Below are 24,581 nucleotides of genomic sequence, written 5' to 3'. Positions count from 1 at the left end.
GAAAGAGTAAAGTAAGAGAGGACATTGATGGCCAGGGAATAAATAGTGTAATAGAACAGGAGAGTAAAACGATGGTTAAAAATAAAGTGAAAGGAACTGCTATTAAAAATGTGTTAAACTGTCTATACAGCAATGCACACAGTGTCCGTAATAAACCAGGAGATCTGGAGGCAATCATGCGTTGCAAGGAAACAGACATAGTAGGGATTACTGAGACATGGCTATAGAAAAATCAGGACTGGGAATTGAACATTGCAGGATATAACATATTTAGAAAAGATCGAGAAGGAAAAAGGGGAGGTGGAATAGCTGTACTTATTAGGGATAACATAATGGCAGTAGAAAAAAGTGACGTGGCTATCAGCAAGACAGAAACAGAATACATGTGGATAGAGATAAAAGATATAAGGATAGAGTTGGCTAAAGTGGACTGGGACAATATATTAAAGTATGGGACGGTTGATAAGCAGTGGCAGAAATTTAAGGAGCTATTTCATAACTCGCAACAAAAATATATCCTAATGAGAAGGAAAGACTGTAAGCGAAGGGATAACAATCCGTGGTTCACTCAGGAAATAAGCAATGGAATCAAATTGAAAACAAGGGCATACAATGTGGCCAAGACTAGTGGGAGGCCAGAGGATTGGGAAACTTTAAAAAGCCAGCAAAGAAGGACTAAAAAAATGATAAAGAGAGGAAAGACAAAATATGAAAGTAAACTAGCACGAAATGTAAAAACAGATAGTAAATGTTTTTACAGGTAGATAAAAAGGAAAACAGTGGCTAAAGTAAATGTTGGTCCCCTTGAGATTGAGACTGGGAAATTAATAATGGAGCACAGGGAAATGGCAGAGATATTGAACGAGTATTTTGTATCATGGTAGAAGACACTAAAAACATTCTAATAGTGGACAATCAAGTGGCTATAGGGAGGGATACAAGCACTATCACTAATGAAGTAGTAATTGATAAAATAATGGGACTAAAGGCAGACAAGTCTCCTGGACCTGATGGCTTACATCCTAGGGTCTTAAAAGGTGGTGGCTGCAGAGATAGTGGATGCATTGATTGTAATCTACCAAACTTCCCTAGATTCTGGGGCGGGCCCAGTGGATTGGAAAACCGCAAATGTAACGCCCCTATTTAAAAAAGAAGGCAGACAAAATGCAGAAAACTATAGACTAGTTAGCCTAACATCTGTCGTATGGAAAATGCTGGAGTCCATTATTAAGGAAGCAGTAGCGGGACATTTGGAAAAGCATAATTCAATCAAGCAGAGTCAGCATGGTTTTATGAAAGGGAAATCACGTTGGACAAATTTGCTGGAGTTCTTTGCGGGTGTAATGAGCAGGGTAGATAAGGGGGAACCAGTGGATTTCCAGAAGGCATTCGATAAGGTGCCACATAAAAGTTTACTGCACAAGATAAAAGTTCACGGGGTTGGGGGTAATATATTAACATGAATAGAGGATTGGCTAACTAACAGAAAACAGAGAGTCGGGATAAACGGGTCATTTTCCAGTTGGCAAACAGTAACTGGTGGGGTGCCGCAGGTATCGATGCTGGGTCCTCAACTATTTACAATCTTTATTAATGACTTGGATGAAGGGACCGAATGTAATGTAGCCAAGTTTGCTGATGATACAAAGATGGATGGGAAAGCAAATTTTTAGAAGGACACAAAAAATCTGCAAGGAGATATAGACAGGCTAAGTGAGTGGGAAAAAATTTGGCAGATGGCGTATAATGTGAGAAAATGTAAGATTATCCACTTTGGCAGAAAAAATATAAAAGCAAATTATAATTTAAATGGAGAAAAATTGCAAAGTGCTGCAGAACAGAGAAACCTGGGGGTCCTTGTGCATGAAACACAAAAAGTTAGTATGCAGGTGCAGCAAATAATCAGGAAGGCAAATGAAATGTTGACCTTTATTGCAAGGGAGATATTAAAGAAGAGAAGTCCTGCTACAACTGAACAGGGTATTGGTGAGGCCACACCTGGAGTACTATGTACAGTTTTCGTCTCTGTATTTAAGGAAGGATATACTTGCATTGGAGGCTGTTCAGACTAGGTTGATTCTGGAGATGAGGGGATAGACTTATGAAGAAAGGTTGAGTAGGGCCTATACTCATTGGAGTTCAGAAGAATGAGAGGTGATCTTAATCGAAATATATAAGATAATGAGGGGGCTCGACAAGCTGGATGCAGAGAGAATATTTCTACTTGTAGGGGGTGCTCTTGCAAAGAGCCGGCATGGGTCTACTCAGAATAAGGGGCTGCCCATTTAAAACTGAGATGGAGGAATTTCCTCTCTCAGAGGGTTATAAATCTGTGGAATTCTCTGCCCCAGAGAGCTGTAGAGGCTGGGTCATTGAATATATTTAAGGCGGAGATAGACAGATTTTTGAGCAATAAGGGAGTAAAGGCCGGAATGGGCAGGGAAGTGGAGCTGAGTACATGATCAGATCAGCCATGATCTTATTAAATGGCGGAGCAGTCTCAAGGGGCCAGGTTGTCTACTCCTGCTCCTATTTCTTCTGTTCTTATAATAAAGGATCAATCACATTAATAGGGGTAGTCTACAAACTACCTGACAGTGGAAGGGAGGTGGACGAAGAAATATGCAGACAAATTAGGGAAATTAGTTTAAAAAAACTCAACTACCCTGATATTAATTGGACAGAAAAGGCAGGCAAAGAGTGAATAAAGTAAATGTTGGTCCCTTAGAAGATGAGAAGGGGGATTTAATAATGGGAAATGTGGAAATGGCTGAGACCTTAAACAATTATTTTGCTTCGGTCTTCACAGTGGAAGACACAAAACCATGCCAAAAATTGCTGGTCACAGGAATGTGGGAAGGGAGGACCTTGAGACAATCACTATCACTAGGGGGGTAGTGCTGGACAGGCTAATGGGACTCAAGGTAGACAAGTCCCCTGGTCCTGATGAAATGCATCCCAGGGTATTAAAAGAGATGGCGGAAGTTATAGCAGATGCATTCGTTATAATCTACTAAAATTCTCTGGACTCTGGGGAGGTACCAGCGGATTGGAAAGCAGCTAATGTAACGCCTCTGTTTAAAAAAAGGGGCAGACAAAAGGCAGGTAACTATAGGCCGGTTAGTTTAACATCTGTAGTGGGGAAAATGCTTGAAGCTATCATTAAGGAAGAAATAGCGGGACATCTAGATAGGAATAGTGCAATCAAGCAGACGCAACATGGATTCATGAAGGGGAAATCATGTTTAACTAATTTACTTGAATTCTTTGAGGATATAATGAGCATGGTGGATAGAGGTGTACCGATGGATGTGGTGTATTTAGATTTCCAAAAGACATTCGATAAGGTGCCACACAAAAGGTTACTGCAGAAGATAAAGGTACATGGAGTCAAAGGAAATGTATTAGCATGGATAGAGAATTGGCTGGCTAACAGAAAGCAGAGAGTCGGGATAAATGGGTCCTTTTCGCGTTGTAAATCGGTGGTTAGTGGTGTGCCACAGGGATCGGTGCTGGGACTACAACTGTTTACAAAATACATAGATGACCTGGAAGAGGGGACAGAGTGTAGTGTAACAAAATTTGCAGATGACACAAAGATTAGTAGGAAAGCGGGTTGTGTAGAGGACACAGAGAGGCTGCAAAGAGATTTAGATAGTTAAGCGAATGGGCTAAGGTTTGGCAGAGGGAATACAATGTTGGAAAGTGTGAGGTCATTCACCTTGGGAAAATAAAACAGTAAAAGGGAATATTATTTGAATGGGGAGAAATTACAACATGCTGCGGTGCAGAGGGACCTGGGGGTCCTTGTGCATGAAACACAAAAAGTTAGTTTGCAGGTGCAGCAGGTAATCAGGAAGGCGAATGGAATGTTGGCCTTCATTGCGAGAGGGATGGAGTACAAAAGCAGGGAGGTCCTGCTGCAACTGTATAAGGTATTGGTGAGGCCGCACCTGGAGTACTGCGTGCAGTTTTGGTCACCTTACTTAAGGAAGGATATACTAGTTTTGAGGGGGTACAGAGACGATTCACTAGGCTGATTCCGGAGATGAGTACCTTATGATGATAGATTGAGTAGACTGGGTCTTTACTCGTTGGAGTTCAGAAGGATGAGGGGTGATCTTATAGAAACATTTAAAATAATGAAAGGGATAGACAAGATAGAGGCAGAGAGGTTGTTTCCACTGGTCGGGGAGTCTAGAACTAGGGGGCACAGCCTCAAAATACGGGGGAGCCAATTTAAAACCGAGTTGAGAAGGAATTTCTTCTCCCAGCGTGTTGTGAATCTGTGGAATTCTCTGCCCAAGGAAGCAGTTGAGGCTAGCTGATTGAATGTATTCAAGTCACAGATAGATAGATTATTAACCAATAAGGGAATTAAGGGTTACGGGGAGCGGGCGGGTAAGTGGAGCTGAGTCCACGGCCAGATCAGCCATGATCTTGTTGAATGGTGGAGCAGGCTCGAGGGGCTAGATGGCCTACTCCTGTTCCTAATTCTTATGTTCTTATGTTCTTATGTTCTTATAAGGGAATGGAGTTCCTACAAGATGTACATGACTCCTTTCTAACTCAATATGTAAAAAGCCCAACAAGGAAGGATTCGCTTTTGGATCTAGTAATGGGGAATGAATCAGATCGGCTAAGAGAATGAAAAGTAAGGGAACATCGATGCAATAGTGACCATAATATAATACGCTTTAAGATAATAATTGAGAAGGGCAGAAGTATGACAAAGACCAAGGTAATAGATTGGAGAAAAGCTCATTTTGTGGGGCTGAGAAAAGAACTTGGGAAAATAAAATGGACATCAATATTGACACATAATGATGTCGTACAGCAATGTGAAACATTTAAAATGGTGTTCAACAGAATCCAGGAAAAATATATTCCACTAAAATAACAAATAAGCACCAAAGGGACACAATGGATAAATAAAGCCACAGGGGTAAAATTGAGGGTAAAGAAAGAAGCATGCATTAAGTACATGGACAGCAGGGGAGAGCATGATAAGGGAAAATATGAAGAGATTAGAAGAGATGTCAAAAAAACAATTCGGAAGGCAAAGAGGAACTATGAAAATAATTATCAAGGAACATAAAACAAAATATTTTATCGGCACATAAATAAAAAAGCAAGGTTGGGATGGGAATAGGGCCATTAAGGGACGGATAGGATAATACCACAGGCAAGGATAGAGTGATGGCAGTAATATTAAACAATTACTTTGCTTTAGTATTTACCAGGGAGATAGATCGGATGGACATGACATTGGATCATGAGATTAGTAATGAAATAAATGCATTTAAAATAAAAAGAGGAGATATACCTGTATTAAATAAATTAATCAAGCTCAAAGATGAAAAAAACCCTGGTCCGGACAGATTACATCGATGCATTTTAAAAGAATCTAGGGAAGAGATGGCAGAGGCATTGCAACGCGTATTTAATAATTTGTTAAAAGAAGGCATAGTGCCAGATGACTGGCGGATAGCTAACGTAATACCTTTATTTAAGAAGGGAGATAGAACATATCCAGGGAACTATAGACCAGTCAGCTTAACATCGGTGGTAGGAATAATAATGAAATTCCTACTAAAGGAGAAAATAGAAGAACATTTAGAAGCTAAAAATATAATAATAAATAGTCAGCCTGGATTTCAAATGGGAAAGTCTTGCTTGACCAACCTCATTAAATTTTTTGAAGAGGTAACGGAGAGAATAGACAATGGTAATGCAGTAGATGTAATTTATCTAGATTTTCAGAAGGCCTTCAATAAGGTATCACATAATAGACTAATGAATAAAGTCATAGAATGCAGAGTCAGGCGACAACAGCAGATTAGATAACTTGCTGGCTTCAAGACAGAAAGCAGAGAGTAGGGGTAAAGAGTAGCTATTCGCCGTGGCAGAAGGTGGGTGGTGGTGTTCCACAAGGATCAGTCCTGAGACCACAATTCACAATTTATCGTAATGATTTAGACTTTGGAATCAAAAGCACAATTTCTAAATTTGAGTATGACAAATTGGGGAATAGTCAATACTGAGGAGGAATGTAACAAATCATAGGAGGACATTAATAAACTTGCAGAATGGGCATATAATTGACAAATGAATTTGAACACAGATAAATGTGAGGCATTACATTTTGTTTGGAAGGATAGGGTCCCTTATTACTTGGAGGGTGTGAGTCTGGGTGGGGTAGAAGAGCAAAGGGATCTCAGAGTACAAATACACAAATCGCTAAAAGTAATGGCGCAGGTTAGCAAGGCCATTAAAAAAAAACAAGCACTAGGGTTTATTTCTAGAGGGATAGAATTGAAAAGTAGTGAAGTTATGCTGAACCTGTATCGGACCTTAGTTAGACCACGTTTCGAGTACTGCGTACAATTCTGGTCACCATATTATAGAAAGGATATAAAGGCACTGGAGGGGGTACAGAGAAGATTTACAAGGCTGATTCCAGAAATGTGAGGATGTACCTATCAGGAAAGGATGAACAGGCTGCATCTCTTTTCTTTTGAAAAAAGAAGGCTGAGGGGTGACCTATTAGAGGTCTTTAAAATTATGAAAGGTTTTGATAGAGTAGATACAGAGAAAATGTTTCCACTTGTGGGGAAGAGCATAAGATAGTCACCAAAAAATCAAATAGGGAATTCAGAAGAAACTTCTTTATAGAATCATAGAATGGGTACAGCATGGAAGAGGGCCATTCGGCCCGTCAAGCCCATGCCGGCTCTTTGCAAGAGCACCTCAGCCAGTCCTACTCACCCGCCCTTTCCCCGTAACTATGCAAATGTTTTTCTTTCATGTACTTTTCCAACTCTCTTTTGACAGCCCTGATTGAGTCTGCCTCCACCACCTTTCAGGAAGTGCATTCCAGATCCTAACCACTCGCTGCGTAAAAATGTTTTTTCTTACGTCGCCTTTGGTTCTTTTGCCAGTCACCTTAAATCTGTGTCCTCTGGTTCTCGATCCTTCTGCCAATGGGAACAGTTTCTCTCTATGTACTCTGTCCAGACCCCTCGTGATTTTGAATACCTTTTTAAGAGGGTGGTAATAATATGGACCTCGTTACCACAGGGAGTAGTTGTGGCAAATATTATAGATGCATTTAAGGGGTGGCTAGATAAGCATATGAGGGAGAAGGGAATAGAGGGTTATGCTGATAGAGTTAGATGTGGAAAGATGGGAGGAGCAGAAATCCTGGCATGGACTGGTTGGGTTGAATGGCCTGTTTCTGTGCCGTATATCCTATGTAATCCTATGTAACCGTTACACTATCCTTCTCTGACGACTTTATGTGCATTTCTAACATCTTTTTGGTTTTGTTTACAATTTATTTTTTAAACTTATCAATATTCCATAATATGTTAGAATTAAATTCACCGCTATTGCAAATGTTTTATCTGGTCCTAACATGTACAGTTTAGCAAAACAACCTTGGATTAAATACATATACAATTTTATGCCCAGTAGCAACTTAACTGCTGCCTTGTTACAGAAGCTACTTATCTAAGTCCAGTTTCAATATACTTATCTGTAAATTGTCAAATACAAGGCAATGGATAGCAGTTTTAAAAATGCAACAACCTTCAGCTCTCAGACAGCAGAGGTTTACTAGCATGGATCCCTAATTGGTTCAATTATCTTCACGACAATGAAAGATTTCTACTTGGTTTGAAAATATATCTCAATAATCTAACAGTTTATTCCAGCCATTCCTTCATCTGCAAATGAATGATTAGAACCATTAGCCTCCCTTTTCAGGTATTGAGCTTCTTTATTGTTTGATATAGTGGGTGGAGGACACAATGCACATAATATGGTGCTTCCTGTTAATTATAATCACACAAGTATGCAACCAGTGCTACTCATAAGAGCATAAGAATTAGGAGCAGGGTTATGTCATATGGTCTCTTGAGCCTACTCTGCCATCCAATAAGATCATGGCAGGTCTTCAAAATCAACTCCACTTTCCCGCCTTATCCCCATGCCCCTTGATTCCTCTAGAGTCCAAACATCTATCTCAGCCTTTTATATACTTAATGATTGAGCATCGACAGCCCTTTGGGGCAGAGAAATACAAAGATTCACAATCCTCTGAGTGAAGAAATTCCTCCTCCTCTCGGTCTTAAATGGCCGACCCCTTATCCTGAGACTATGCCCCCTAGTTCTAGACTCTCCACCCCAGCGACTTAAGCACATAAATTCAGGCTGACACTCCAGTGCAGTGCTGAAGGTGTGCTACACTGTTGGAGGTGCTGTCTTTTAGATGAAACGTTAAACCAAGGCCCCGCCTGCTCTCTCAGGTAGTCGTAAAAGACCCCATGGCACTATTTCGAAGAAGAGCAGGGGAGTTATCCCCGGTGTCCTGGCCAATATTTATCCCTCAATCAACATAACAAAAGCAGATTATCGGGTCATTATCACATTGCTGATTGTGGGAGCTTGCTGTGCACAAATTGGCTGCAGTGTTTCCTGTTGTATCCTTAGATGCTCTAATAATGACTCCATGAGGTAATGTGTTGTACTTGAACTGTAGTGACCTTCGCCCTTTATTTGTTAACTCCAGAGTGAGGATCACACTGGTGGCCTGCTTTTTATACTAGGCAAGGCACACCTCTACAGGTAACCTACAAGTCTCCCACTGCTGTGCCCACTGGTGGCACACCTTGAGATAGTACCAACAGTAACCATGTAGGATACATGACATCACTCTTCCCTAAGTCTTTAGTGCAAATCGCCTCTGCATTGATTGTGCTCTGGGCTTAGCTCTATCTGATTGACCCTTGGCAGGTCATTTCAATCTTGGGTGAGTGGTTGGTGCAGTAGAGTGCTGGTGGTTGCTGTTTGTGTGCATCCCTGACCACTCTATTCTGCCCGCCCGCCACCACCCCTCCCAACCCCCCGCCACATATAGATTATGTCGGAGGCTCATTGCATTCATATACATTCAAGTTCAGAAAGACAAGGTTGCATTACATTTGTGGTTCCGTTGTGAGACAAGTACGTTAGACTGATGAGATACATTACTGATGCGGTGACCGGTGCATAAGGACAAACTGGTTCCAGAACTGCTGAACGGTGTCCCTGCAGTCCGGTGGTGGTGCGGTGCCCGGTGCTGGCAGTGGGAACCCAGTTGGCTCAAGTTGCCTGCTCTTGGGTCTGTTGCCGTGGTTCCTAGCATCGGGCAGGTTCACAGATGCCTGTGACCTCCCTGTCCTTCTTTGCGCCCTGGGTCGCTGCTGCTCCCTGAGGGGCTGTCATCAAGCAGTGCAGTGGGAACTGCTGACTCGCTGGCTTGGACGTTGTTTGGTTTGGGATCTTGGCTGGTCCTGGTCCCCTTTGGGGGGACTCTAGTGGGTGACCCTTCGTTTACGGGTATGGCCTTGGTGGCGATGGGGTCTGGGGACTGCGCCTTAGCACAGGCTGCTCTTTCAGGCTCGTGGCAGTTGGTGCCATCGGGTGCCTAAGAGGTGGAACCGATCAGGGGCTGGGTATCGATACCGGTGCCATTGCCCTGCTGAGGTCGCTTGCTCTACAGCTCGTGTGTGCTGGCTGCTTGTGGCCACACTCCATAGTGCATAACTCTGGTCCCCAGGACGCAGGCTACAGCATTGGGTAGCTCGCTGGACCTGTGTGTTCCCGATGGCTGTCTGCCCGCTGCATTGGCTGCGTGCAGTTGAAATCCTACATCGCACAACTTTTCATTACTTATGATGGATACTTTGTAGTTCCGATCACGATCGCACGACTTATTCAGATAATCAGTTACACATTTTACATGATCACGCGACTTTTCCTTGCTTATTACACGTACACAACTCTGATCGTCAGTTACACATTTTGTCACTGACTTACAGTTGCTATTACATTGCTTGAGTGTGTGGAACTGTCACTTTAATTGTAGTTGGTTTGCAGGCCTCCATTAAGAGAGCCTTGCTTGCTTTACCCCAATCCTCTTCTCCGTTTTGTACCACGTGTTGCTCTATCAGCGCTGCACCTCGTGGTCTGGCCGCGGCCATCTTTTTCTTCAGTGTCTCACCTCGTGGTTTGGGCGCCATCTTTCCTCCATCCACGATGTCGACTGCGGTGATCCTCTTCTCCCCGGGTTCTGCCACTGAAGCCGGGAAGTCGCCTCTGGATCCGATTTTCTTCCCCCAGAGTCCTGCCACTGGAGCCTGGAAGGTGTGTTCGGGTCGTCTCAGCTGGATCATCTCCACGCAGTTGTGCTGAGTGGTCTGTGCCTCGGGTGCTGTGCTGGTCTGCTCTCTGGTGCCGGGTCCACCCTCAAGTGAGGGCTTGCTGTGCCTCCGAACGTGGAGGACGTTGATCGCTGGAGGGTTGAAGTCTTCCCACTTCCAATGGATCTTCTCCATCCACCTTCTGTTGAGCAGTGTTGGTCCATCACCTGCAACAATCCACAAAGGTAACTTGTGCAGCGCGCCATCATGGAATACCTTTACATTCTCACTATTAACGACTGGGATAATTTCATCGGTGTATGTGCGCAGCTTTGCCTGAACCAGGACCAACTTGGGTCGTTCAGCTTGATTGTCCCATAGTCTCTCAAAGGCTTCTTGATTCATTACTGACTGGCTCACCCCCGTGTCCACTTTTATGAAGACTGGAACGCCATCTATCTCGACTTCCATCTTCAGCAGGGAACACTCAGTAGTGCAGGTAAACATGCTATATACCTCATCGTGGGGCTGAGCTGCCTCTCTGTCTATCGTTTCATAATCCACGTTGGATTCATGGCCATCTGCAGACTCTTCATCGACACAGTGAGTCATATTTCTCTTACACATTCGCTGGAGGGGGTCCTTTGTGCTGCAGCCTTTGCATACATAGTCTTTAAAGCGGTACTGGTGAGCTCTGTGATTCCCTCCACAACGTCAGCATGGGGCTACTCGATTAGCCACCCTCGGCGGACTCTGAGTTAAGGGACTCGGGGGCCTGTTCTCTCTTCCCTGAGAGTGTTCACGCTCTACAGTCCAGCCTCTAAACGGCACCACTCTGTGCACAGTACTTGCCGGGTTTGAGTCCTGAGGGTGAGTTATCTGCCTAGAGCCGCAGGTCGAGGTTATGAATGCCTAGCTCACGGAGATGGACTTCTGCATTGTGACTGTGGTATCTGCCGACGGTAGCTTATGAAGAAGGCCCTCATGGCCAATTCAAATGACAAAAATGTCCCGCAGTGCTTCGTTGAGGTGGTTGCCGAACTTGCACAGTGCCGCCAGCCTCCTGAGGTCTGCGGCGTATTTCACGATTTCCTGACCTTCGGGCCATCGGCGGGTGTAGAACCGGATTCTGGTTGTGAGGGTGCTCTCCTTGGACTTGAGTTGTTCATGGATCAGAGTTACGAGCTCCTTGTGCATCTTGGTCATTGTCTTCAGCAAGTCCCTGACGAAGCCATAGACGGTGAGCCCACAACTGGTTAGCAGGATAGCTCTGTGTTTATCAGCCAGTGTGGCCGGATCGTCTCCTGCCAGGTCGTTTAGGTGAAGAAATGTTCGAGCCTCTCCACAAAGGTGTCCCAATCATCATCATTGACGAACTGCTGCAACGTACCAAGGGTAGCCATTTTCACATGAAAGTTCGTAATCTCGTCGGCAATTGTTGTCCTTAGATGCTCTAATAATGACTCCACAAGGCAATGTGTTGTACTGGAACTATAGTGACCTTAGTCCTTTAATTGTTAACTCCAGAGTGAGGATCACACCTGGTGGTCTGCCTTTTATACTAGGCTTGGCACACCTGTACAGGTAACCTACAAGTCTCCCACTGCTGTGCCCTCTGGTGGCACACCTTGAGATAGTATCAACAGTAGCCATGTAGGATACATGACATTTTCCACATTACAACAGTGACTACACTCCAAAAGTACTTCATTGGCTGTAAAGGGCTTTGAGACATCCAGTGGTTGTGACCGGCACTATAGAAATGCAAGTCTTTTCTTTTTCTCCAGCCAGGGGAAACAACATTCTCAGCATCTACTCTGTCATTCACCCTCAGAATCTTACATGTCTCAATGAGATCACTTCTCATTCTTCAAAACATCATTAGAGTTTTTAAAAATTCATTCCAGGGATGTGGGCATTGCTGGCAAGGCCAGCATTTATTGCCCATACCTAATTGCCCTTGAGCTCAAGTACCATAAAAATGTTATTACCGATACATCTTCACGGCTTTCCTCCCTCAGCCGCTTCACCGAGCGACTTCTCATCCTCAGTAATTTCAACCTCCATCTCAATTCATCATTCTCTCTCTCCTCTGAGTTCACTAGCTTCAATCCTCCCTTAATCTCGCAACAACAACAGCTTGTATTTATATAGCGCCTTTAAAGTAGTGAAACGTCCCAAGGTGCTTCACAGGAGCATTACACGATAAAAATTTGACACCGAGCCACATAAGTACATCAGGGATGCTCAAGCGGGCAGAATTAGACTCTCTGTAAATTTACCAACCCATATTCACAGCCACCCCCTCGACCTTGCCATCTCTCATGGCTTCGCTACTCCCATTGTGTCAATCACAGATAAGGCTATCTCTGACCACTTCGTCATAACGCTTTTAACATAATAAAACATCTCAAGGTGCTTCACAGGAGCATTATCAAACAAAATTTGACACCAAGCACATAAGGAGATATTAGGCAAGTGCCCAAAAGCTTAGTCAAAAGAAATAGGTTTTAAGGAGCTTCATAAAGAAGGAGAGAGAGGTAGAGAGGTGGAGAGGTTTAAGGAGGGAATTTCAGAGCTTAGGGCCCGTGCAGCTGATACAAGTTAGGTAATGTATTGCAGAGTTTTGGATGAGCTCAAATTTATGAAGGGTGCAAGGTGGAAGGTTGGCCAGCAGAGCATTGGAATAGTTGAGTCTAAAGGTAACAAAGGCAGGGTTCAGCAGGAGATGAGTGGAGGCAGAAGAAGGATGGTGTTACAGAGGTGGAAGTAGGCAGTCTTGGTGATGGAGCGAATATGGGTTTGGAAACTTATCTTAGAGTCAACTAGGGTGCCAAAGTTGCGAACAGTCTGGCTCAGCCTCAGACAGTAGCCAAGGAGAGGGACAAATCAAAGGTAGTGGAGGAGTCGAGAGATGTGGTGATGAAGTTGAGCTGGGTGTTGCCAGCGTTGTCAGCATACACGTGGAACATTGTGTTTTCGGATGATCTCGCTGAGGAACAGCATATAGATGAGAAATAGGAGGGGGCCAAGGATAGGATTAGGTATAAAGAAACCCTGAGTGATGTGTCATTAGTGGTCACTGCCCCACTCTGCCCTTCCCATGATTGCCATGCTCTCTTCAAGAGGGGAGGGGGTGTGTAGGCAGCCTCTTCCCTCTCCAGTGGCAGCCTGTTGCCTGGTGTTTTGTGCGACCTTCTCCTGCAAGAAAGGACTGTGTTAGTAAGAGTCTTGTGAGGTGTTTGGTTAATGTAGTTGTCATGGTCAAATAGATGATAGTCTGTATGTGAGATTTGAGTGGTGGGTAAATGCCAGTTCTATTAGTGGTGAGTGTGTGAGTATGAGGAGAAGTATCTGCTAGGTGCACTGGGCAACCTGTCAGAGAGCTTGTACATAATGTCGCGGAGCATGGAGGAGTCCAACGCCAACTTGGCTCAAGGCTTTGCGCAGAGCATGAAGACCATTCTGATCATCATGGACCAAGTAGTCAGCTCCATCAGCACTGCACTAGAACTAACCATGATAGCTCCTGACAACTACGACAGCTTCCATGGCAGCACGAATTGGAAGCTCATGGGGCTACTATGGTAGCTCATACAGCTGGCACCTTGGCTGTGGGGGCCAATGTTGAAAGGGGATTCCAGAGTATCACATGTCGCCATCCCAGGAGAGTGCCCTTGGCTCCATGGGAGAGGCACCTGATGTCTTCTTTCAGGATGACAGCATGCCTATTTCTCCACCAACCGCTCCACCAGTGTCCTTGACGGTGACACTCAGACAGCCAGCCCAGACTGTTGCAGCTCACGCCGAGGTGCTGCAGTCTATAGCTGGGTCCTGTAAGACCAGAGCTACTCGATGTTTTCCTCCAAGATCATCTGAAGTATCCTCAATGGAAGCTCAGCTGCCTTCCACCTCCCAAGCTGTAGCCATTGGGAAACCACCTTTGAGAAACACGAGAGTAGGAAAATAAGCAAGTAAGATAGGCAGTAAAGGCTTGCACAAGAGTGATTGCTGAATATTTGAATATTTTTTTGTCATTGCTGACATGATTTGAGATTATTTGTTTGATAAATTTGTTTTTTGTTGCAGATTTGATGTTGGTGTTTATCTTTATAGTGATGAGGGCTGGATTGAACTAAAGAAATTGGATGGTGGTTGTTAGAATAGTGGTAAGGATTGTGAGATGTTTAGTGAATGAGAAATGGGAGGGCATATTTCGGTGATCTTTGAGAGATCGGGCAGTTAAGGGCTCTGGTGGTCGCTGCCCCACTCCTCCTCCTCCTCCTGCACTTGGCGCTGCCCAGGTGGTGGGAAAAGCTGGTCGTTCATGATGGAAAAGTTGTGAAGCATGCAACAGGCGACAACAAATCTGGTACCAATCAGCTCATATAATTTCATACTCAGCTTTGTCATGCATTTGGTAAATTCCAAGGTTCCTGATACTGTAAATATAATTAGAGTGTTAGTATTTGCGTCAGTGCTCCTGATACTAAAGTTGTTTTTCTCTCTTGACTCAATGTATTTCAATTGCCTTGGTGTATATATCCTCAGGATGACTTTGGGATCTATTTCACATCAATTCTGGGATCCAGTTTCATCAAAATCTCACTTCAGAGGAGAGAACTACAGCTCTAGCTAGCTTCTTTATTGCCACCTTCAATTCCACAACCTTTTCTGAATGTGTTTCTTGTACCAGTGACCTAATTATACTCCTCGGTCACCTTTGTACCTCTCGTTTCTGCCCTTGCTTTTCTTGGCTGTACTGCAATATGTTTTTCTGGTTGTTTTGCTCAATCTCTAATCTGTTTTATATTATTTTCTTCTGTCTTTATCCTTTATGATGTCACCCAGTTACTGATTTCTTATTTCAAGTTGCATTTCTGACTAATCTTGAAGAGATTCCTATAATATCCGATATGAATTAATTTCTCCTTGTGCTGCGTGTCACTACTCAGAATAATTATTTTTGCATAATTTCCTTTAAAATAGATTTCAGTATTTCAGCACATAATAGATGTGAAGCTTCTAATGCATTGAATCATAATTCTGAATGTATTTTGGAAGACTGTATTAGTTATTTTCCTGTTCTCTGGTGACGTTCACAGATTCCAACGATGTTATTAAAATTTCCATTGCTGCACCTCCCACTATTTGTTGGTTGGATTGGTGTCCTCCTGGTGCCTTATCCAGTGCAGTGATGAGGGAGCACTGCATTGTTGGAGATGCCGTCTTTCGGATGAGACGTTAAACCGAGGCTCTGTCTGCTCTCTCAAATGGACGTGAAAGATCTCATGGCACTATTTCGAAGAAGAGCAGGGGAATTATGCCCAGTTTCCTGGCAAAATCAACATAACAAAAACAGTTTATCTGGTCATTATCAAATTGCTGTTTATGGGAGCTTGCTTCTGCGCAAATTGGCTGCAGCGTTTCCCACATCATCATCATAGGCGGCCCCTCATATCGAGGATGACATGCTTCAATGCCAAAAAGGGATGAGTTCACAGGTGTTTCAATGAAGGACCGAATATTCCAGATCCCAATCTACATGTTGAAAGGTGGAAGATGCCTGTGTGTAGATTTTTTGCACACCAGCCACCACACGAGCTTGACAGAGTTAGGTCTTGGTCCAGTGGCAAGGATTAACCAAGTCGACTGGAGACCTGCTCTGCTGCACGGACCTAGTGCACATACATATTGCAGTGTGGGCTGGCCCGTGCTGCCCCTGGGCCCCTGGCCCCAAACTCACGCCTCTCCTGAGCCCCGATCACATCCCTCCACAGTCTCTCGCTGCTCCTTCACCCAGATCTCACCGCTCCTACTGTGTCTGCCCATGCTCCAATCATCGACCTGGACCTTGATGACATCACTCTTCACTGCCATCGCCCGCCTGCACCAGCTCGCACTGCTCCCTGAAGTAGTATGCCTCCACGCTGCTCCCAGGCGCTGCATAGTGTGCACATCCTACAAGTACACTTGGGTCGCTTTTTAATCTGTGACTGACAGGTGCTTTCTTCTCTTCAGGAGTTTTAGGTGAAGGTAAATCAGATCCTGGATGTTCTGGACACACATGCACACACACATTGACTGACAAACACACACATACACACACACACTGACATGCACACACATTCACTGACACACACACTGGACCTCTACATGGAATTCATAGTACGCAATGAGCCTCATGACCTCACAGCCTCGCTTTTGGCCCGTGCTGCGCCTTCCCTTGGTCTTGTCCATGCTGCTCCACCTCTGGGCTCTGACTTCTCCACTCTTCCGTGCCTCATCCGTCCTCTCCTCTCCGCTTCCAACCTCCAAACCTTGTCAGTTCTGACCTCCAGACCGCGCCTGTCCCGACCTCCAGACGTCACCGGTCCCGACCTCCGCGTTATTGATTCTGTTGCTGCGATGGCTAGCTTTTTTTGATTTGCCCACAGCTCCAGCCTCGCGCTCCAAACTGCTCTTCTGACAGATACGCACACACATGCACTGACACACACACACACACAGATACCGACACCCACACTCATACACAGACACCGACACACACACACAAAATACACACACACACACACACACACACACACACACGTTTCCCACATTACAACAGTGACTACACTCCAAAAGTACTCCGGTGGTCGTGAAAGGCGCTATATAAATCTAAGTCTTTCTTTCTTTTAAACATTCAAATGCTACCAATTCTTAAAGGATGATTATATTCTACTGACTTGTCAAATAATTTCAATCTTTTACAAAGAGAGATGTTTCTTTGTCAAAGGCATTGTGTGTAAAACTCTCCCCCTCCCCCCCCCCCCCCCCGCATATGACATCACATAATTTTGTTCCAGTAACACCACTAATTGGAATAGTGGGCTTTGGGCAGTGTTCCCTATTTATGAGGTCACTGGAGTAGAACATCATGGTGTGAAACAGCATATTTTGCACCAAGCCCAAAACCAGACAGAGGGTATGATAGGAACGGGGCAGAAGTGGAATTATGATTGATGCCCATGTCTCTGAACTCCGTATCTACCCCTTCCATCACTAGCACACTGTGGCTGCAGAATGTACAGGTTGCATTTTGTTTACGTTGACAGCCCCTCCCCTCCCATGGTCGCTACCAAGGAGAGAACGTCAAGAGCAATGCCACGGGAGCCCATCATCTGCAAGTTTGGCTCCAAGTCAAAAACCAGCCTGGCAGATGTGTTTATCATCACATGGTCAAAATCATTGTATTTCCTATCTAATACCATCATTAGGGCACCATCACCTCAAGGAAAGAAAATGAACTTTGATTTATATAGCACCTTTCATGACCTCAGGATGCCCCAAACTGTTGTACTGCTAACAAATTACTTTTGAATTGTAGTCATTGTGGTAATATAAGGCAACACAGCAGCAAATTTGCATACAGCAAGATCCCACAAATAGCTATGAGTGGAGCTTGAACTACAATCTCCCAATCTCCTGCCATAGAGGTGAGAGTGCTACCACTGAGCCAAGACTAACACTACAAACTGCAGCAGTTCAAGGAGAAGGTCTCCACCACCTTCCCAGAATCTCAGGGCAACTAGGGATGGAAAACAAATGTGGTCTTTCCAGCATTGCCCACATTCCAGGAACAAATAAAACAAGAGCAGAGAGCCTGTCTCCTCAGATGAAGTAGGTTTGCATGATGACACACAATCAAAGGATAACATCATAATCACTGAGCCAGCAACAGCTGCAACAAATCAGTCTATGACCAATTCCTAATCAGGAGTAATAGAAACTAAAGGGGAAATTTTAACCCCAATGAACAGGTGGGTTGGGAGCGGGTGGGGCTAAAAATTACTGATTTTTAAAGTGGGAGCACAACCCTGCTCCAACAGGCACACTTACGGGTTTAACGGAGGCACGTTTGAATGCCACGAGAAACCTACTCGCTGAAGTCGGGGAGTTCCTGATTGGATGCGGGTGAGTACTTATAGCCGCAATTAACATCCTCAGGACACATCAAAAAGGTATTTTTGTATTGTTTTTAACTTGGCCCCAAATTTTACTTGAGCAGGACGGGTTTCCTGGAGCTCGGGAAACTGAGCAGGGAAACGGAGGCGTGTATGATCAGCAGTTCAGGTGGGTATTTAAGCTTGTCATTGTCCCATCTGAATAAAAGCTCACTTATTGCAGCTACTGTCTCAGTTTTCTCTGACAAACGTTTGGCAGAGTGTGTTTGTGTAGATATAGCTTTTTGCAACCTTTGAGGATCTCAAATTGACAAGATCAGGATGGGAAGCGCATTGGATGTGTCTGACAACAGATCAGAAGAGGAAGACCATCACCATCCACAGCAGCGATGGCATTCTGTGGTGGGATCATGCACTGGAGGGAGATACACGGGAGAAGTGTGCAGGAGGGAGGTACACGGAAGGGAGGTGCGCAGGAGGGAGGTGCATGGGAGAGAGGTTTGCAGGTGGAGGAGGAGGGAGGAGCTCATCATTCATCTAAAGATGAGAAGAACATAGAGGAAGAGGAGAAAGATGAAGATGGGGCACCCATCGCCAAACCTGCCTCTTACATTGTTGCCGGGTATGCCAGGGATGCCCTTATATCACAATGGTTCACCTAGTGTGAAACATAGCAATGAAATCCAAAAACAGCCCTTCAACCACTCATCCACCCATTGCACATCCGTCCAATGGATCCTGTTGTGTATTGACTCATCATGAAACGAGCGAAAGGGTGAATTGGCCCTCGGGAAGCAAGAATGGGCAAGACGTGGAAGCGGTGCTAATTAATAAATGTTATGAGGCATTATAAAAAAAGGAAACTTAATAACGTTAAACTTAATAGCATTTTGTCAAACACCCATGTACATACTCTTGGTGAATTACAATTTGTTCAAGTTACACTTCCTTTTACTTTTACATGGTGCATTCCATGTGACTTCAACAGAGGCAGAGGCAGACTGCTCAGATTGCTGCCTGGAGTGCTGAGATGCTTTTTGCCCATGACTTCTGGGTTTTGGAGCACCTGAGGCCCTGTGCAGGGGAAGACTTGGCTATCTGGCTAGGCATTTCCCTCAGTACACACTGCAGCCACGGTGTGCCAGTGGTGAAGGGAGTGGGCTGCTTTGTCATGGATGGAGTTGAGCTTCTTGAGTGTTGTAGGAACTGCACTCATCCAAACAAGTGGTTGTGGTTGTTGGAGGTCAATCATCCCAGCCCCAGGACATCACTGCAGGAGTTCCTCAGGGCAGTGTCCTCAGCCCAACCATCTTCAGCTGCTTCATCAATGACCTTCCCTCCATCATAAGGTCAGAAGTGGGGATGTTCGCTGACGATTGCATAGTGTTTAGTTCCATTCGCATTTCCTCAGAAAATGAAGCAGTCCATACCCGCATGCAGCAAGACCTGGACGACATTCAGACTTGGGCTTATAAGTGGCAAGTAACATTCGCGCCACACAAGTGCCAGGCAATGACCATCTCCAACAAACAAGAGTCTAACTACCTCCCTTTGATATTCAATGGCAATACCATCGCTGAACACCCCCACCATCAACATCCTGGGGGTCACCATTGACCAGAAAGTTAACTGGATCAGCCACATAAATATCGTGGCAACAAGAGCAAGTCAAGCCCATCTACAAGACACAAGTCAGTAGTGTGATGGAATACTCTCCACTTACCTGGATGAGTGCAGCTCCAACGACACTCAACAAACTCAACACCATCCAGGACAAAGCAACCCCATCCACCACCTTCAACATTCACTCCCTCCACCACCAGCGCACCGTGGCTGCAGTGCGTACCATCTACATGATGTACTGCAGCAACTCGCCAAGGCTTCTTCGGCAGCACCTCCCAAACCCACGACCTCTACCACCTAGAAGGACAAAGACAGCAGGTGCATGGGAGCACCATCACCTGCAAGTTCCCCTCCAAGTTACACATCATCCTGACTTCGAAATGTATCACCGTTCCTTTATCGTCGTTGGGTCAAAATCCTGGAACTCCCTCTCTAACAGCATTGTGGGAATACCTTAACCATAAGGACTGCAGCAGTTCAAGAAGGCGGTTCACCAATACCTGCTCAATGGCAATTAGGGATGGACAATAAATTTTGGCCTTGCCAGCGACTCCCACATCCCGGAACTAATATTTTAAAAAAATTGGCCAGATTGGATTTGTCCTGCTTTTTGCGGAGAGGACATACCTGGGCAATTGCGAACATTGTTGGATAGATGCCAGTGTTGTAGCTGTACTAGAACAGCTTGGCCAGAGTGTGGCTAGTTCTGGAGCACAAGTCTTCAGCACTACAGCCGGGATGTTGTCGGGGCCCATAGCCAGTGCCGTTTCTTGATATCACGTGGAGTGAATGGAATTGGCTGAAGACTGACAGTTGTGGCGACCTCATTTGGAGGCTGAGATGGATCCAGATGCCCGGTTTCCCTTGCTGCGACGTTACCAGCTTGTATTTTTAGCAACTTGTGGCACAAAATATCGTCCAGATTAAACGGGCAAGGACATGTCTAACTAACAGCAGACACCGTTCATTGCCTTGCTACAGCAAATATGTTGCTAAAAAAACATCTGATACACAATAGAGTTTATATCCGGTGTCTGCTGGGATAAAATATTTTGATATCCCATTGAATTTGCTGAGATTAATAACCTGATATATCACAGAGTATGCCTAATGAGTTAAAAAATCCAATTTACTACAGAGCAAGTCTGCTTTGGTTAGATACCTGATCTACTAGAACTCTGTCCACTAGGTTAAATAATTAGTGGGGCCAAAAATCTGAAGGTCGCTATCCCAGCATTTACCAGCGGCAACACCATTAGAGTTTGCGAGGTCAGTAGGAGGTGTAATAATGCTGGGATACTGGAATTAGTAAACTAATATATGAATCCAAAGGCACCCAACAAATAGACCTTGCATTTACAAAAGAAATAGGAGCCGGAGTAGGCTGTTCGGCCCCTCGAGCCTGCTCCACCATTCAGTAAGATTATGGCTGATCTTCTACCTCAACTCCACTTTCCTGCACTCTCCAATATCCCTTGATTTCCCGAGTCCAAAAATCTATCGACCTCTATCTTGAATATACTGAACAACTGAGCATCAACAGCCCTCTGGGGTAGAGTATTCCAAAGATTCACCACTCTCTGAGTGAAGAAATTTCTCCTCATCTTAGTCCTAAATGGCCGACCCCTTATTCTGAGACTGTGACCCCTGGTTCTCGACTTCCCAGCCAGGGGAAACAACCTCCCTGCATCTACCCTGTCAAGCCGTGTAAGAATTTTGTATGTTTCAATTAGCTCACCTCTCATTCTTCTAAACTCTAGAGAATATAGGCCAAGTCTATATTGCCATTCCCTCATCATCGCTGGGAATCAGTCTGGTGAACCTTCATTGCACTCCCTCTGTAGCAAGTATATCCTTCCTTAGGTAAGGAGACAAAAACTGTACACAGTACTCCAGATGCGGTCTCACCAGGGCCCTATATAATTGCAGTAAGACATTTTTACTCTTATACTCAAATCCTTTTGTAATAAAGGCCAACATACCATTTGCTTTCTCAATTGCTTGCTGTACCTGCATGTTAACTTTCAATGAATCATGTACAAGGACACCAAGGTCCCTCTGAACACTAACATTTTCCAATCTCTCACCATTTAAAAAAATACTCTGCTTTTCTATTTTTCCTACCAAAGTGGATAACTTCACATTTCTCCACATTATATTCCATTTGCCATGTTCTTGCCTGCTCACTTAGCCTGTCTATATCCCCTGGAAGCCTCTTTGCATCCTCCTCACAACTTACATTCCCACCTAGCTTTGTATCATCAGCAAACTTGGATATATTACATTTGGTTCCCTCATCCAAATCATTGATATAGATTGTGAATAGCTGAGGCCCAAGCACCAATCCTTGTGATTCCCCACTAGTTACAGCCTGCCAACCAGAAAATGATCCATTTATTTTTACTCTTTGTTTTCCGTCCATTAATCAATCCTCAATCCATGTTACCTCCCCAATCCCCTGAGCCCTAATTTTGTTTAATAACCTCTTGCGTGGCACCTTTATTGAATGCCTGCTGAAAATCCAAATACACTATATCCACTGGTTCCTCCTTATCTACTCTGCTAGTTACAATCTCCAAAAACTCTAACAGATTTGTCAAACATGATTTCCCTTTCATAAATCTGTGTTAACTCTGCCCAATCCTCTTATTCTTTTCTAAGTGCCTGTTACCACGTCCTTAATAATAGATCCTAGCATTTTCCCTACTATGGATGTCAGGCTAACTGGTCTGTAGTTCCCCGTTTTCTCTCTCCCTCCTTTCTTAAATAGTGGGTTACATTTGCTATCTTCCAATCCATGGGAACCGTTCTGGAATCTATGGAATTTTGGAAGATGACATCCAATGCATCCACTATCTCTTTAGCCACCTCTTTCAAAACCCAAGGATGTAGGCCATCAGGTCCAGGGGATTTATTGGCTTTTAGTCCCATTAATTTCTCCAGTACTATTTTTTTTACTGACACTAATTTCTTTCAGTTCTTCATTCTCACTAGACCCTTGGTTCTCCACTATTTCTAGGAGGATTTTTGCGTCTTCTTCAGACAGAAAGTATTTGTTTAATTTCTCTGCCATTTCCTTATTCCCCATTATAATTTCTCCTGTCTCAAGTTGTAAGGGACGCATATTTACTTTCTCCAGTCTTTTCATTTTTACATACCTATAGAAGCTTTTACAGTCTGTTTTTATGTCTCTCACTTATTTACTCTCATATTCTATTTTCCCTTTCTTTATCAATTTCTTGGTCCTCCTTTGCTGAATTCTAAAATCCTCCCAATCCTCAGGCTTACTTCTCTTTTTGGCAACATTATAAGCCTCTTCTTTTGATCTAATACTATCTTTAGCTTCTCTTGTTAGCATGGTTGGACCACTTTTCCTGTGGGGTTTTTGTGCCTTAAAGGAATTTTAATTATGTATTAATTCTTTAAATGCTAGCCATTGTTTGTCTACAATCATACTTTTTTAATGTAGTTTCCCAATTTACCTTAGCCATCTTGCCCCTCATGTCAACATAATTTGCTTTGTTTAGATTTAAGACCCTAGTTTTGGATTGAAACTATATTTCTATAGCTCCTTTCACGACCTCAGAGCATCCCAAAGTGCATTACAGCCAATGACATGCTTTTGAAGTGTAGTCACCGTTGTAATGTAGGAAATGTGGCAGTCAATATATGCACTGTAAGATCTCACTAATAGCATTGTGATAAGGAGCAGATAATTTTTTTTTAAGTGATGTTATTTGAGTGATAAATGTTGGCCAGGACACTGGGACTAACTCCTCTGCTCATCTTCAAAATAGTACCACAGGATCTTTTACGTCCATCTGAGAGGGCAAAAGGGGCCTCAGTTTTACATCTCATCTGAAAGACAGCACCTCCGGCAGCTCCCTCAGTACTGCACTGAAGTGTCAGCCTAGATTTTTATGCTCAAGTCTCTGGAGTGGGACTTGAACCAACAACCTTCTGACACAGAAGCAAGGATGCTACCCACTGAACCACGGGTGGGAGGCTAGCCTATACCCCAATGTAGAAGAGTTGTGGAAGGCTAGTAATCCCCTCGACTAGGGGTGTGGCCGGATCCGGGAGTACTCCCCGTTAGAACCACATCAACCCAAGCTCCCGGGGACCTGAGACCACACATTCCGATTACGATACATTGGCGGAGGGGGGGAACATACAAAGAGATGTTGCTTTACTAGACACAGGGGCAGAAGTTACTATTATCCATGGAAATCCAAGGAAACACACAGGGACCCATATGATGATTAATGGGTTCGGAGAGGCAGAAATGCCCGCTGTCCGAACAACTATCAGAATGGCGTTGGGAAATGGGCCTCCGTGCTGGGTAACGGTCTTAATATCGGCAGTAAAGGAACATATTATTGGGATGGACCTTTTAAAAGGAACCACAAACATTATCTCATTTGGGATACGGGCGATCACTGTGATTGCAGGGGAAGCAAAGTGGGAACCAGTGGTAATACCACAGCCATCGCATAGAATGACTATGAAATAGTACCGAATACCTGGGGGACACAAAGAAATAGGGGAAACCATACAAGGGCTCTTGGAGGCGGGTATCATTAGACATGCGGTGTCCCCCTACAATAGCCCTGTTTGGCCTGTGCAGAAACCCGACAAAAATTGGAGGATGACTGGACTACCGACAACTGAACAAATTTGCCCCTCCCCTGGCAACCGCTGTCCCAGATGTAGTAACTATAACAGAGCGGCTGTCGGAAGAAGGTGCGGAGTGGTATGCGGTAACCGACCTGGCCAATGCATTTTTCTCCATTCCAATAGCGGAAGAATCCGAGGACCAGTTTGCATT

This window comes from Pristiophorus japonicus, chromosome 12 (assembly GCF_044704955.1).
Source record: "Pristiophorus japonicus isolate sPriJap1 chromosome 12, sPriJap1.hap1, whole genome shotgun sequence".
In the NCBI taxonomy this organism is placed as follows: Eukaryota; Metazoa; Chordata; class Chondrichthyes; family Pristiophoridae; genus Pristiophorus; species Pristiophorus japonicus.
Note: the sequence above shows the minus strand (reverse complement) of the source record.